The sequence below is a fragment of the Emydura macquarii genome, unplaced genomic scaffold, assembly GCF_026122565.2.
Source record: "Emydura macquarii macquarii isolate MOO-44397 ecotype Brisbane River unplaced genomic scaffold, CSIRO-AGI_Emac_v2 contig_1253, whole genome shotgun sequence".
NCBI lineage: Eukaryota > Metazoa > Chordata > Testudines > Chelidae > Emydura > Emydura macquarii.
In genome coordinates this window covers 75341055-75351210 of record NW_027131390.1, presented here as the reverse complement: position 1 = coordinate 75351210, position 10156 = coordinate 75341055, and positions in this window count along the sequence as shown.

Here is a 10156-nt window from a genome sequence, read left to right as displayed (position 1 = left end):
ATTGGCAGGAAGGCATACATTAGCGATCCTGCCCATGGGAGAAGAAAGGCATCAGATACGGAGCCCTTGTCAAGACCGCGGATTGAGCAGAACTGGTGGCACTTCCTGTTCTGCCTGGACACGAAAATGTCCACTTGGGGAGACCCCCCACTTCCAGAAGATCATACTGGCATCTCTGGGTGGAGTGACCACTCACAGTGAGATGAAAAGGACCTGCTAAGAAGGTCCACTAGTGGGTTCCTGGTGCCCGGCAGATGTGAAGCCATGAAATAAATGTAGTTCTGCACATAGAAGTCCCACAAGTGGACAGCTTCTGGCACAGGGCTGATGAACGGGCTCTGTCTTGCTTGTTGATGTAGAACATTGTGGCGGTATCAGTCGGTTATAATTTGGACCACCCTGCCCATCACATAGGGAAGGAACACCTGGCAAGCCAGACATATTGCCCTGAGTTCTATGACATCTATATGGAGGCAGCGAGCCTCCTGTGACCAGACCATTCTGTGTTGAGATTGTTGAGGAGGGCTCCCCACCCCAAGTCCAAGGCATCGGAGACCATTGTCACAGAGGAGGATAATCCCTCGAAGGGCATGCCCTCCATCACTGAATGCAGGTTTGTCCACCAATTCAGGGATGACAGAACATGCAGTGGGACTGTGACCACACAGTCCAAACCGTGTCTGCTTGAGGCTAACCACAACTGTAGAAGTCTGAGGCGTAGACACACGTGCCATACCACATAAGTACAGGCTGCCATATGCCCCAGCAGCTTGAGGCATGGCTGGGCAGTCGTGAGAGGGTAGGCTCGAATGAGCATGATGAGATTTGTCATGACTCAGAACTGAGGCTCCAGGAGGAAGGTCCTGGCTTGGGTGGAGTTGAGGACTGGACCTATAAACTCTATCTGTTGGCCTGGAGATAGAGTTGACTCCTGCTCATTTACAAGTAGGCCCAGATGGTAGCCCTTACCAGATCAAGGCTGCACTGGACCTGAGCTTGTGACCTGCCCTTGATGAGCCAGTCATCCAGGTAAGGGTAGATCTGTACCTCCCGACATCTAAGGTAAGCAGCCACTACAGCCATGCACTTTGTGAAGACCCCTGTGAAAGGCCAAAGGCATTGATAATGGCATTGCTCCACCATGAACCGGAGGAATCTCCTGTGGCCAGGGAAAATTGAGATGGGGAAATACGAATCTCTTAAGTCAAAGGTAACGGTCCAGTTGCCTGGATCCAAGGAAGGGATAATGGAAGCTAGAGAGACCATGCAGGACTTCAACCTCTTAAGATACTTGTTGAGACAGTGCAGGCCCAGGATAGGTCTGAGACCCCCTTTTGCTTTCAGGATAAAAAAGTAACGGGAGTAAAACCCTTTTCCCTTCCTGTCTCGAGGAACTTCTTTTACGGCTCTCACCAGCAGAAGGGTTTCCACCTCCTGAATAAGTTGCTTGTGAGAAGGGTCCTTGAAGAGGGAAAGGGAATAAGAGTGGGGGGGGGATTGAGGAAAACTGCAGGGTATAGCCAGTTGATATGGTGTTGAGGACCCAGTGGGCCACTGTAATCTGGGCCCATGCAGGGAGGAAGGGCAACAGGCGGTTCAGAAATAAAAGGGGGGATGGATCCTGAGGTGAGACTTGGGCACCGACCTTGGGTGCAACCTCAAAACAGCTGTTATAGCCCACTTAGGTGACATGAGGGGCCCAGGAGAGTTGTGGAGGAGGTCAGAGCAGGGTGGTGATGTTTAAAGCCTCTGTCTCTTTCCTCCTAGAGGAGCCATACCATGAAGGAACTGGGTATCTAGGCTGTTGCTGCGTAGGGTGGAATTGAGTCCTAGAGGCTTGCAGGATGTACAGGCCCAGTGAGCATAAAGTAACCCTACAGTCTTTAAGGCCATAGAGCCTAGTATCGGTTTGTTCTGAAAAAAGGGCATTGCCCTTGAAGGGGAGGTTCTGTATTGATTGCTGCACCTTCTGGGACAACCCAGAGGACTGCAGCTAGGAACATCTGCATATGGACACTTCAGAGGCCATTCACCTTGCCCTGAATCCGCTGCATCTAACGCCACTTGCAGGGAGGCTCTGGCTACAGCCTTGCCCTCTTCTAAGATAGAGACTAACTCTTGTTGAGATTCTTGTGGCAATGAATCCTTGAACTTTGCCAAGGAGTCCCAGATATTATAATTATATCTCCCCAGCAAAGCTTGCTGACTGGAGATTCTGAACTGCAGACTGGCTGTGGCATAAATCTTGCTTCCGAACAGATCCAGCTTCTTTGAATCCTTATTCTTAGGGATTGAGCTTGCCTGGCTCTGCTTATCTCGTCATTCACGGCTGCCACCACCAGGGAACCTGGGGGCAAGTGTGAGACGAGGTACTCAAATCCGTTGGCCGGGACGTAATATTTCTTTTCAGCCCTCTTTGATGTTGGTGGCAGGGAGGATGGGATCTGCCATAGGGCCTTGATGCCCTTAAGCATTCCTTCGTGCACTGAACTGCTGCTCAGACAACTGGCACGAGTGGGGTCCTGGTATCACAGGGATTCCCCATGGATTCCTGTAGGGCCACTTGACTGATCATTGTCCCTGAGGCCAGCCTGCCACCGTGGAACCTGCGCCAAAAACTTGTATAAAGTGGTACCAGGGAGAGCGGCGCTGGGCTTCCCAGGAGCAGTGCCGCTCTGGTGACGAGTGCTGATAGTGTGGCAAATGGCACGATGCTGGGGAACAGGGCACTGGGGATCAGTGTCAGAAGTCCTGTGCTCATCGCCACATCATCAGTAACTGGTGTCAGGAGGACAAAGACTTAGATCGGTGATGCCCTGCCATAGACGTGTGACTTGGCGTCGGGGACTGAGAGCATGCTGCTGAAGACCAGTGCTGCAAGGGAGGAGACCTCTGCCAAGCGGGGGACCAGGGCCAGGGTGTTATGGACCAGCGCCATGATTCAGGGAAGTGGCACCTGTCGAGCATCCACTGTGGTGATCCCATCGTGGATTTTGCCCTGGAGACAGGAGCCTTTACTGACTCCAGTACCGAGGGAAGGTCCCATGGAGTGGGGGGGCACTGGTAAGGCCATAAGGTCCCTGGGTTGCCTGAAAAGCCTCTGGCTTTGATGGCACCAATAGCTGGAGTGCCTCCCTTCTGCTCCTGGAAGTCAGAGGTGGTTCCCTCAAAGGGCCTGAAGCCGGAGGTGGAGAAGCCAGTTCCTGTCATTCCAATGCAGGAAATAGGCCCAACAAGGGTCCTTTACCTGACCTTGCCTTCTTGTCCTTGAGCGCGGGGGAATGACCTCTGTCTGCACGCTGCTTCTTCTGCCGTTTCTTCGGTATGAGCGAAGTTGAATGGCACTGAGACAGGCCCGGTGACAGTGGTGCAATCTACATCGACACTGACGTACTCAGCACCGAGTTGCAGCAGGATGGTTCTGGGGCCAGTATAAGTGCCACTTCCATCAAAAGGGCTTTCGGGCGCATGTCCCTATCTTTCTTAGTCCATGGTCTGAAGCCCTTACAGATATTGCACCTATCCCTTCTGTGCATCTCCCCTACACACTTTAAACAGATATCATGGGGATTGTTGAGCAGGAAGGCTTGTGGCAGACAGAAAACAGTTTGAAGCCCGGGGAACGGGGTATGCACCATCCCAAGGTGAACATCCCTAGCGGGACCACTAATACCTAATTTTCTAACTATTAATTATATAGGAAAAACTAATTTACAACAACTATAATACAACTATGAAGCACTTGCAACCGCAAGAGAGAGAGGGAGTTCCAGTAACCGTCACAGGTGGAAAGAAGGAATTGAGGGGGCGCAGAGCTGCCGGCACCTCATATACTAGTGCATGAGCACGGGGCTCCACAGCCAGCCCTACAGATATCACCAAGACAAAAATCTCCAGGAGCCATGCACATGGGCAAGCACACACCTAACATGGAATCAACATGAGCAGCATTCAAAGAAAAACTGAGATTTTAGCTATATTTGTTAAGAAACTGAGCACTTAAGAAAGAATGGTTATTTACCTGTAACTGTTGTTCTTCGAGATGTGTTGCTCAAGTCTATTCCCAACTTAGGTGTGTGTGCACGCCACATGCATACATTCCCCTAGTGATACCTGTATGAGCTGGCTCTAGCACCCCCTGTAATGGCACGCACATGCGCCCGCATATAGGCACCATCGGCTCCCCATCCCTCCCGGTTCATTCTTGCTGGAACTCCGACTGAGGGGCAGGAGGGCAGGTCCTGATCAAGTCCTGATGCACCTTGAAGTCATCTACCGGCACCGCAGACAAGGGTCCCACGACTGCCTCATCCAGAGAAGATGAGGATGAGGACAGCACCTGGGCTGGGGGAGGGACCTCTGCCTGGGTGTGATAGTTCCCCCTGAGCTCAATGTGTGTGAGCTGTCCCGGTCAGAGTCTGAATCCAGGTACGATGCAGAACTCTGGGGAAAGGAGGAGTGTGGCACCCATGTTCCTCTCCCGGAACTGATTTGCGGCATCCCCATGGGCCCTGCCAATAAGGCCACAGACTGGGCCATTGTCGCTGCAGCCATGCTCCCACAGGCGGCACCGTCGGGAAGCCAGGCATCAGGGCCAGAGCCTGCCTGGTATAAACAACTTCCTCGCTGTCCGAGGAGTCGCCGCTGTTCATCGGCCAGGGTGGTGCTGACTCTGAGTATCTCATGGTGTCATGCGGAGCTCGTTAATGCACCAGCATCCGTGAGAGGTGCGGAGAGCCTGAATGATGAGTGTGATGGGACCAGCTCTTATCTTTCAGCTTCCTATAAGGGTTAGGTGAGTGGGGCCCCAGTGCCAGAGAAACATGTCCTGGAACGGGTGACCTTCGGTGTTCAGCCCTGTGCCGGATCTTTGGAGACCGATGGCGGGAGCCCGGTCCAGCGCTAACCTGACCTGAAGAGCGCGGTCTTGACTCCAGGGAGGACCTACGCACCGGCGAACGGTGTCTCGAAGAAGGAGACTGTCAAGCCAATCTGTCCCTCGACACATTACCAGCCAGCGCCATTGCTGAATCACGGTGCGGCAGCCTGCCGTCTCTCGGTGTCAGCAGCATGGGCAGTGCCAGAAGGTCCTTCATGGCCTGGAAGGCCTCCGGCATTGACAGCACTAGTAAGTGGTGAGGGCCTCTACTGCTACCAGTAGTCAGAGGAGGATCCGGAGCCTGGGTCGACGCTTGCAGTGGCGAAGGACCCTTCTGAGCTGGGGAGGAGTGGCAGCCCAACGTGGGTCTCTCCTGATCCCCTTTGGCTTTCTCCGCGGGGGAGCGACCACATTCCACATGTCTTCTTCAGCCTCTTTTTCGGCACCGGAGACAGTGACCAGTGCTGAGAGGAGGAAAAAGGTGCTGGAGGCGCACTGAGCGCCGAGGCTGTCGCGCTTGGTGCTGAGTCCAGTCTGCCAGACTCTGACATTGGTCTGAGTGCCGACTCCATCAGGATTAAGTGCAGGGTTTAAATCCCAGGGAAGAGGGCATGTCCCGACCCTAGGACTCTAACAACTAACTAGAACTAAGAAACAAATTATGTACACTAGAACAGAAAATAAACCACTAGGTTTAGCGAGAGAACTTGCGAAGGCAAGAGATGTTCCAGCACCATGACTGGTGGCAAGAAGGAACTGGGAGAGCCAGCAGCACCTATATGCGAGCACATGTGTGCGCCGCTGCAGGGGGTGCTAGAGCCGGCTCGTACGGGTACCACTAAGGTGCATGTGGCACACACACACACCCAAGTTGGGAATGGACATGAGCAAGTACTCAAAAAATAAAACTTAATTACTAGTAGGTGTTGGTCATTTTCTTTATCTTTACCTGCCTTTGTACTTGCTTGGTTGGTAACTTTGATGGTGTTGGTCCTGTGTGATATTCGGTCTTTAAACCTGTTTTCTCCTCTTAGCATTGGTGTAATATGGTGCATGTGAAAGCTGAGCAAAAAGTTCATCCTACTGACAAAAACAAGTGAAAAACCAAAGCCTAATTCCAGCATGTTTGTGAATACAACAAATTTGATATTTTTACTACCATATTTTTGCTATGGCAAAACTGCTTTATCTCCCACCAAATCCACTTATCTGTCCCCATTGGAAAATTTTATGAGGTCAAGAACCAAAAATATGCTGAAACTCAAAGGCTTGTGCCTCTTAAAAAAGGACAATGGGCATGTACTTTATGAAAGAATGAGCTCAGACTTCAAGAGATCAGTACTATTGTTCCAATTTGCATTCTTTTTCCATAGTAGGCACATTCTGTACATTATACCCTCATTTTCCTTGTCCCTGTAAATTAATTATAAGCCATTCTTAGAGTTGCACTTTCCCCTATAATTCTCTCTGTGGTTTCTGCCTCCTGTTGCAACCACTACATTAGATCCCCTTTGGCAACACTGGTAGCATCTGGTCTCCATACCAGCACAAGAGCATTTGCAAATACTTTGAGACCACATCATTGATTATTACTTTAAAAATTTCATAAAGTCAACATATAGAGTTTATATAGGACAAAGTTTCCAGTTCAAATCTGACTTTTTCCATTTTTCCCATTATCAATTTTTATAACATTTCAGACTACTCTGATAATTCATTTTTCCACAGGAGTAACCGCAGTCCTACACTTACTAGCCTATCCTATGGCTTCTGAAACAGCCACCATTCAGCACTCTAACTGCAATACATGGAGGCGAAACAGCCAATAAGAGAAGTCTGTATTGCTCCAGGCCTTCAGAGAATCTGTCAATCATGCCAAAAAGGTGAGTTTTTATTTCACTTGGATGCCATATATTTGTTAAAACTAGAAAAGCACACACACACAAAATGAATGTGTTATGGAAAATCCATGTTACCCACATACGAACAAGACTGTAACATCCACTGGAGTTTAACGATGATCACCACAACCATTATTTGGAAACTTCCACAACTGAAAATGCTTTTATAACCATGTGTAGAATTAGCTACATAGTGTAGCGAGTTAATATAATGCATCAGCTGATGTGTTTTTATATTTACTCTTTCCTAAACTATGCAGATAGTATAATTGCCTAAAACCTGTAGCCAAATTTAAGACCTGGAGTTATAAGGTGATGTTTTAGCTGACTTGATTTATACTGCAGGAGTTTAGTTATAGGCCTGAATCATGCCTTAAATTGTTCCATAGATATTGCTGACTTGAAAGAGAAACAAATAGCTGACTTTAGAACATAACATCTAACATCAATGGGAGCTTTGAATGCACAAGATATGCAGGATCAGGCTCTAATTTGGGATCCCTTACTGCTTCTGATCTGTGGGGCTTATCTGATTTTCCTAAAAAATAAGTAAGTCTTTAACACTGCCAAGAGTAATAAAGATTTACACTTCCAAACCTAGGCTCTCCAGCGAAGCACATGAACAGTGGTTTTGCCTGTTTAGAAGACAATCAATTTATCTTAGTTTCGTAGCTAATATCTGACAGAAGAACTATGATGCTAAGCCTGTACCACGCTCACCTATCAGGCAAAATCAAAAGGAAGAAGAAGAGACTTTGGGGACTCCACCGGCTGAATGGCATTGAGTTACATGTGTTCAAAACCCTTTTAAAATATCACTGATGTTTACTTATTCATTCACATAATTCTTGCCCTCTCTCAGTGAAGGTTAAATGGCTGTAAGATCGGCAGGATTGGTGCATATTGTTTTAAATACTAGTTTAAGTGGCCATATCTCATGGTCCGGCTTTGAAAAGCAACACCTGCCTCTCAGGGTTTTTTTTTTTTTTCCAAACCACTTGAAATGTTTGTGTGTTCTGTGGATTTTATTTGCGTCTCTCCACATTGCAGATCATATTGCTTTGTGTCTGGATTCTAAAACAGTGGGTGAGGGCTCAGAAACCCATCTCTCTTCTATGAATAATGATACAATATTCCAGATGCATCCATTATACTGACTTTACAGTTGTTTACATTATGCTATTGTAATAATATGTTATACAATGGGTTCTCTACTTTGCATCCCTCAGCTGTTTCTGAGTTATGTTTCGGATTCATACCAGGAGAAATAAGCAATTTTGGCTGCAATACGCTCCCCTCCACCCACATAAATGGAGGACTGCTTGTTTTTGTCATTCTTTTCTTGTCATTTTCTGGTTGCCACCTAAGGAACTTTAAATATATTATATATGTTACAATTATTATTATATCTTTATGTGATTTATGATCCTGTGGGTTATGACCTGCAGTTACCTTTAGGCTTTTCGGTTTTATTCTGTATTTTAAAAGCAATCAATAAAAAGAAAGTTTAATATTTCTTGTATGGAAACTAAACAAATGTGTCATTAATACATTAAAGATATAATTTGTTGCCTTATAAATAGCAGATATTTTGGAGTTGATGACATCTCAATTAATATGTTATATTGGTAAGGATTACATTAGAGCTGGATATGTCTGAAGACGTATGGAAAAGACTTTTCTGCACTACAGTCTAGTAAATTGACATTAATTTAACAGGACGTGTGATGCAGAGTCCATCCATCTCTCGTTCAAGAATGTTAATGGGATGCTTTGAAGAAGTCTGTCAAGTATTTGTCTTTACCAGACTGAACCCAAAATGTCAGAGGGAAGGCAAGCTGGAAAACCTCTCAAAAGGGATACATAATGTTTTGTCATCATGAGAGTCTGTTGGGTTTGAAAGATGAATGCATGAAGATTAGATACTAAAGCACTGATTACAGTTTAAATGTGGAGCTCATGATCATTCTTTGCCTTTAAAGTGAAAAGATATTATTTTAAAGTACATTTTATTATAAATCTATATTTTAAAGATTATTATATCATTTCGTTTATTTCACTGTTAATTATTCAACCAAAAGGCACTCTCCCACACTCTGGATGCCCTTGCAACAATTAAAAATTACATTAATATTTTTAAAAAACATAATAAATATCATATACTAATATAGTATATCCTTCCATGAATAAGATCAATAAACTTGCCCAGCCAAAATAACATTAATATTATACAGTTAGATGGATTATGCAAATATTGTGTTGATTTGTTGCACTTTTTTAAACAATTTGTCTTTTGCATGAGGTGTCCAAAGGTCCTGACCAGCTGTGGTCAGGAAAGATCTCATAACTCTCTTTAAAGTGGTAAGGATGTTAACCCCTCCCTGTGTCCTGGTTAAATTTCAATTGGCATAATTATATTTTGTCTCCTGAAGATTCCCATTATAGTTCACAATAGAAGTGATATTCTTCACCTCTTGTCCTAAACAGTGGGGGAGCATGTCTGTGCAGTTATACCATATTTCACCCTACAGGTGGCTAAGGTTCAGTGATGGATAAATGGTTTAAGTGCCAGAAATGAAAGGTATAGTGCATATAAAATTCCCACTGACTTCAACAGGAGCTTCGTGTTCATCAGGAACATAGGATCAGGTTCATAAAAATGTGAAATTCAGAAACGTAAGTCATTGTTTTCTATGATCTACCTCAGAGGGTCTAGACATTTAACCAAAGCACATTTTAGATGCGCGGGAAGGGAAATGGTTTGGATGATCTAGTAAGGTCTTTTCTATCTATAACTCCTGTGATTTAAAATGTAATTGGGCTAAAATGACCATGAAAGATAAAAAAGTTTAAAAGACTTCATTTTGAGACTGAGAAGAATGGAAGAGATGAAGACTCCATGGGCATTAATTTCTACCTTCTGCAATACTATATGCTCTGAGGAGGGGGAAGCACAGACCTTTGCCACTTATGTAAAATAATTTTATCTGTACAGAATACATAGAAGTGTAATATAAAAATATTTTTACAAATTAGGGACATTTCATATCTACTGTAATGGAAGGAATCCTAGAAATGTAGGGCTGGAAGGGACTTCAAGAGGTCATGTAGTCCATCACCCTGCACTGAGGAAGTTTTAAGTATACCTAGATCATCCCTGGCAGACATTTGTCTAACCTGTTCTTAAAAGCCTCTAGAGACAGGGATTCCATAGCCCTTCTAAGATGCCTGTTCCCATGCTTAGTTATCCTTATAAGCTGAAAAGATTTTCCTAATATCTAACCTAATATTCCTTGCTGCAAACTAAACTGATTACTTGTTGTCCTATCTTTGGTGTCAAGGAGAATAATGGATCATCCATTCATCTTCTTTATAG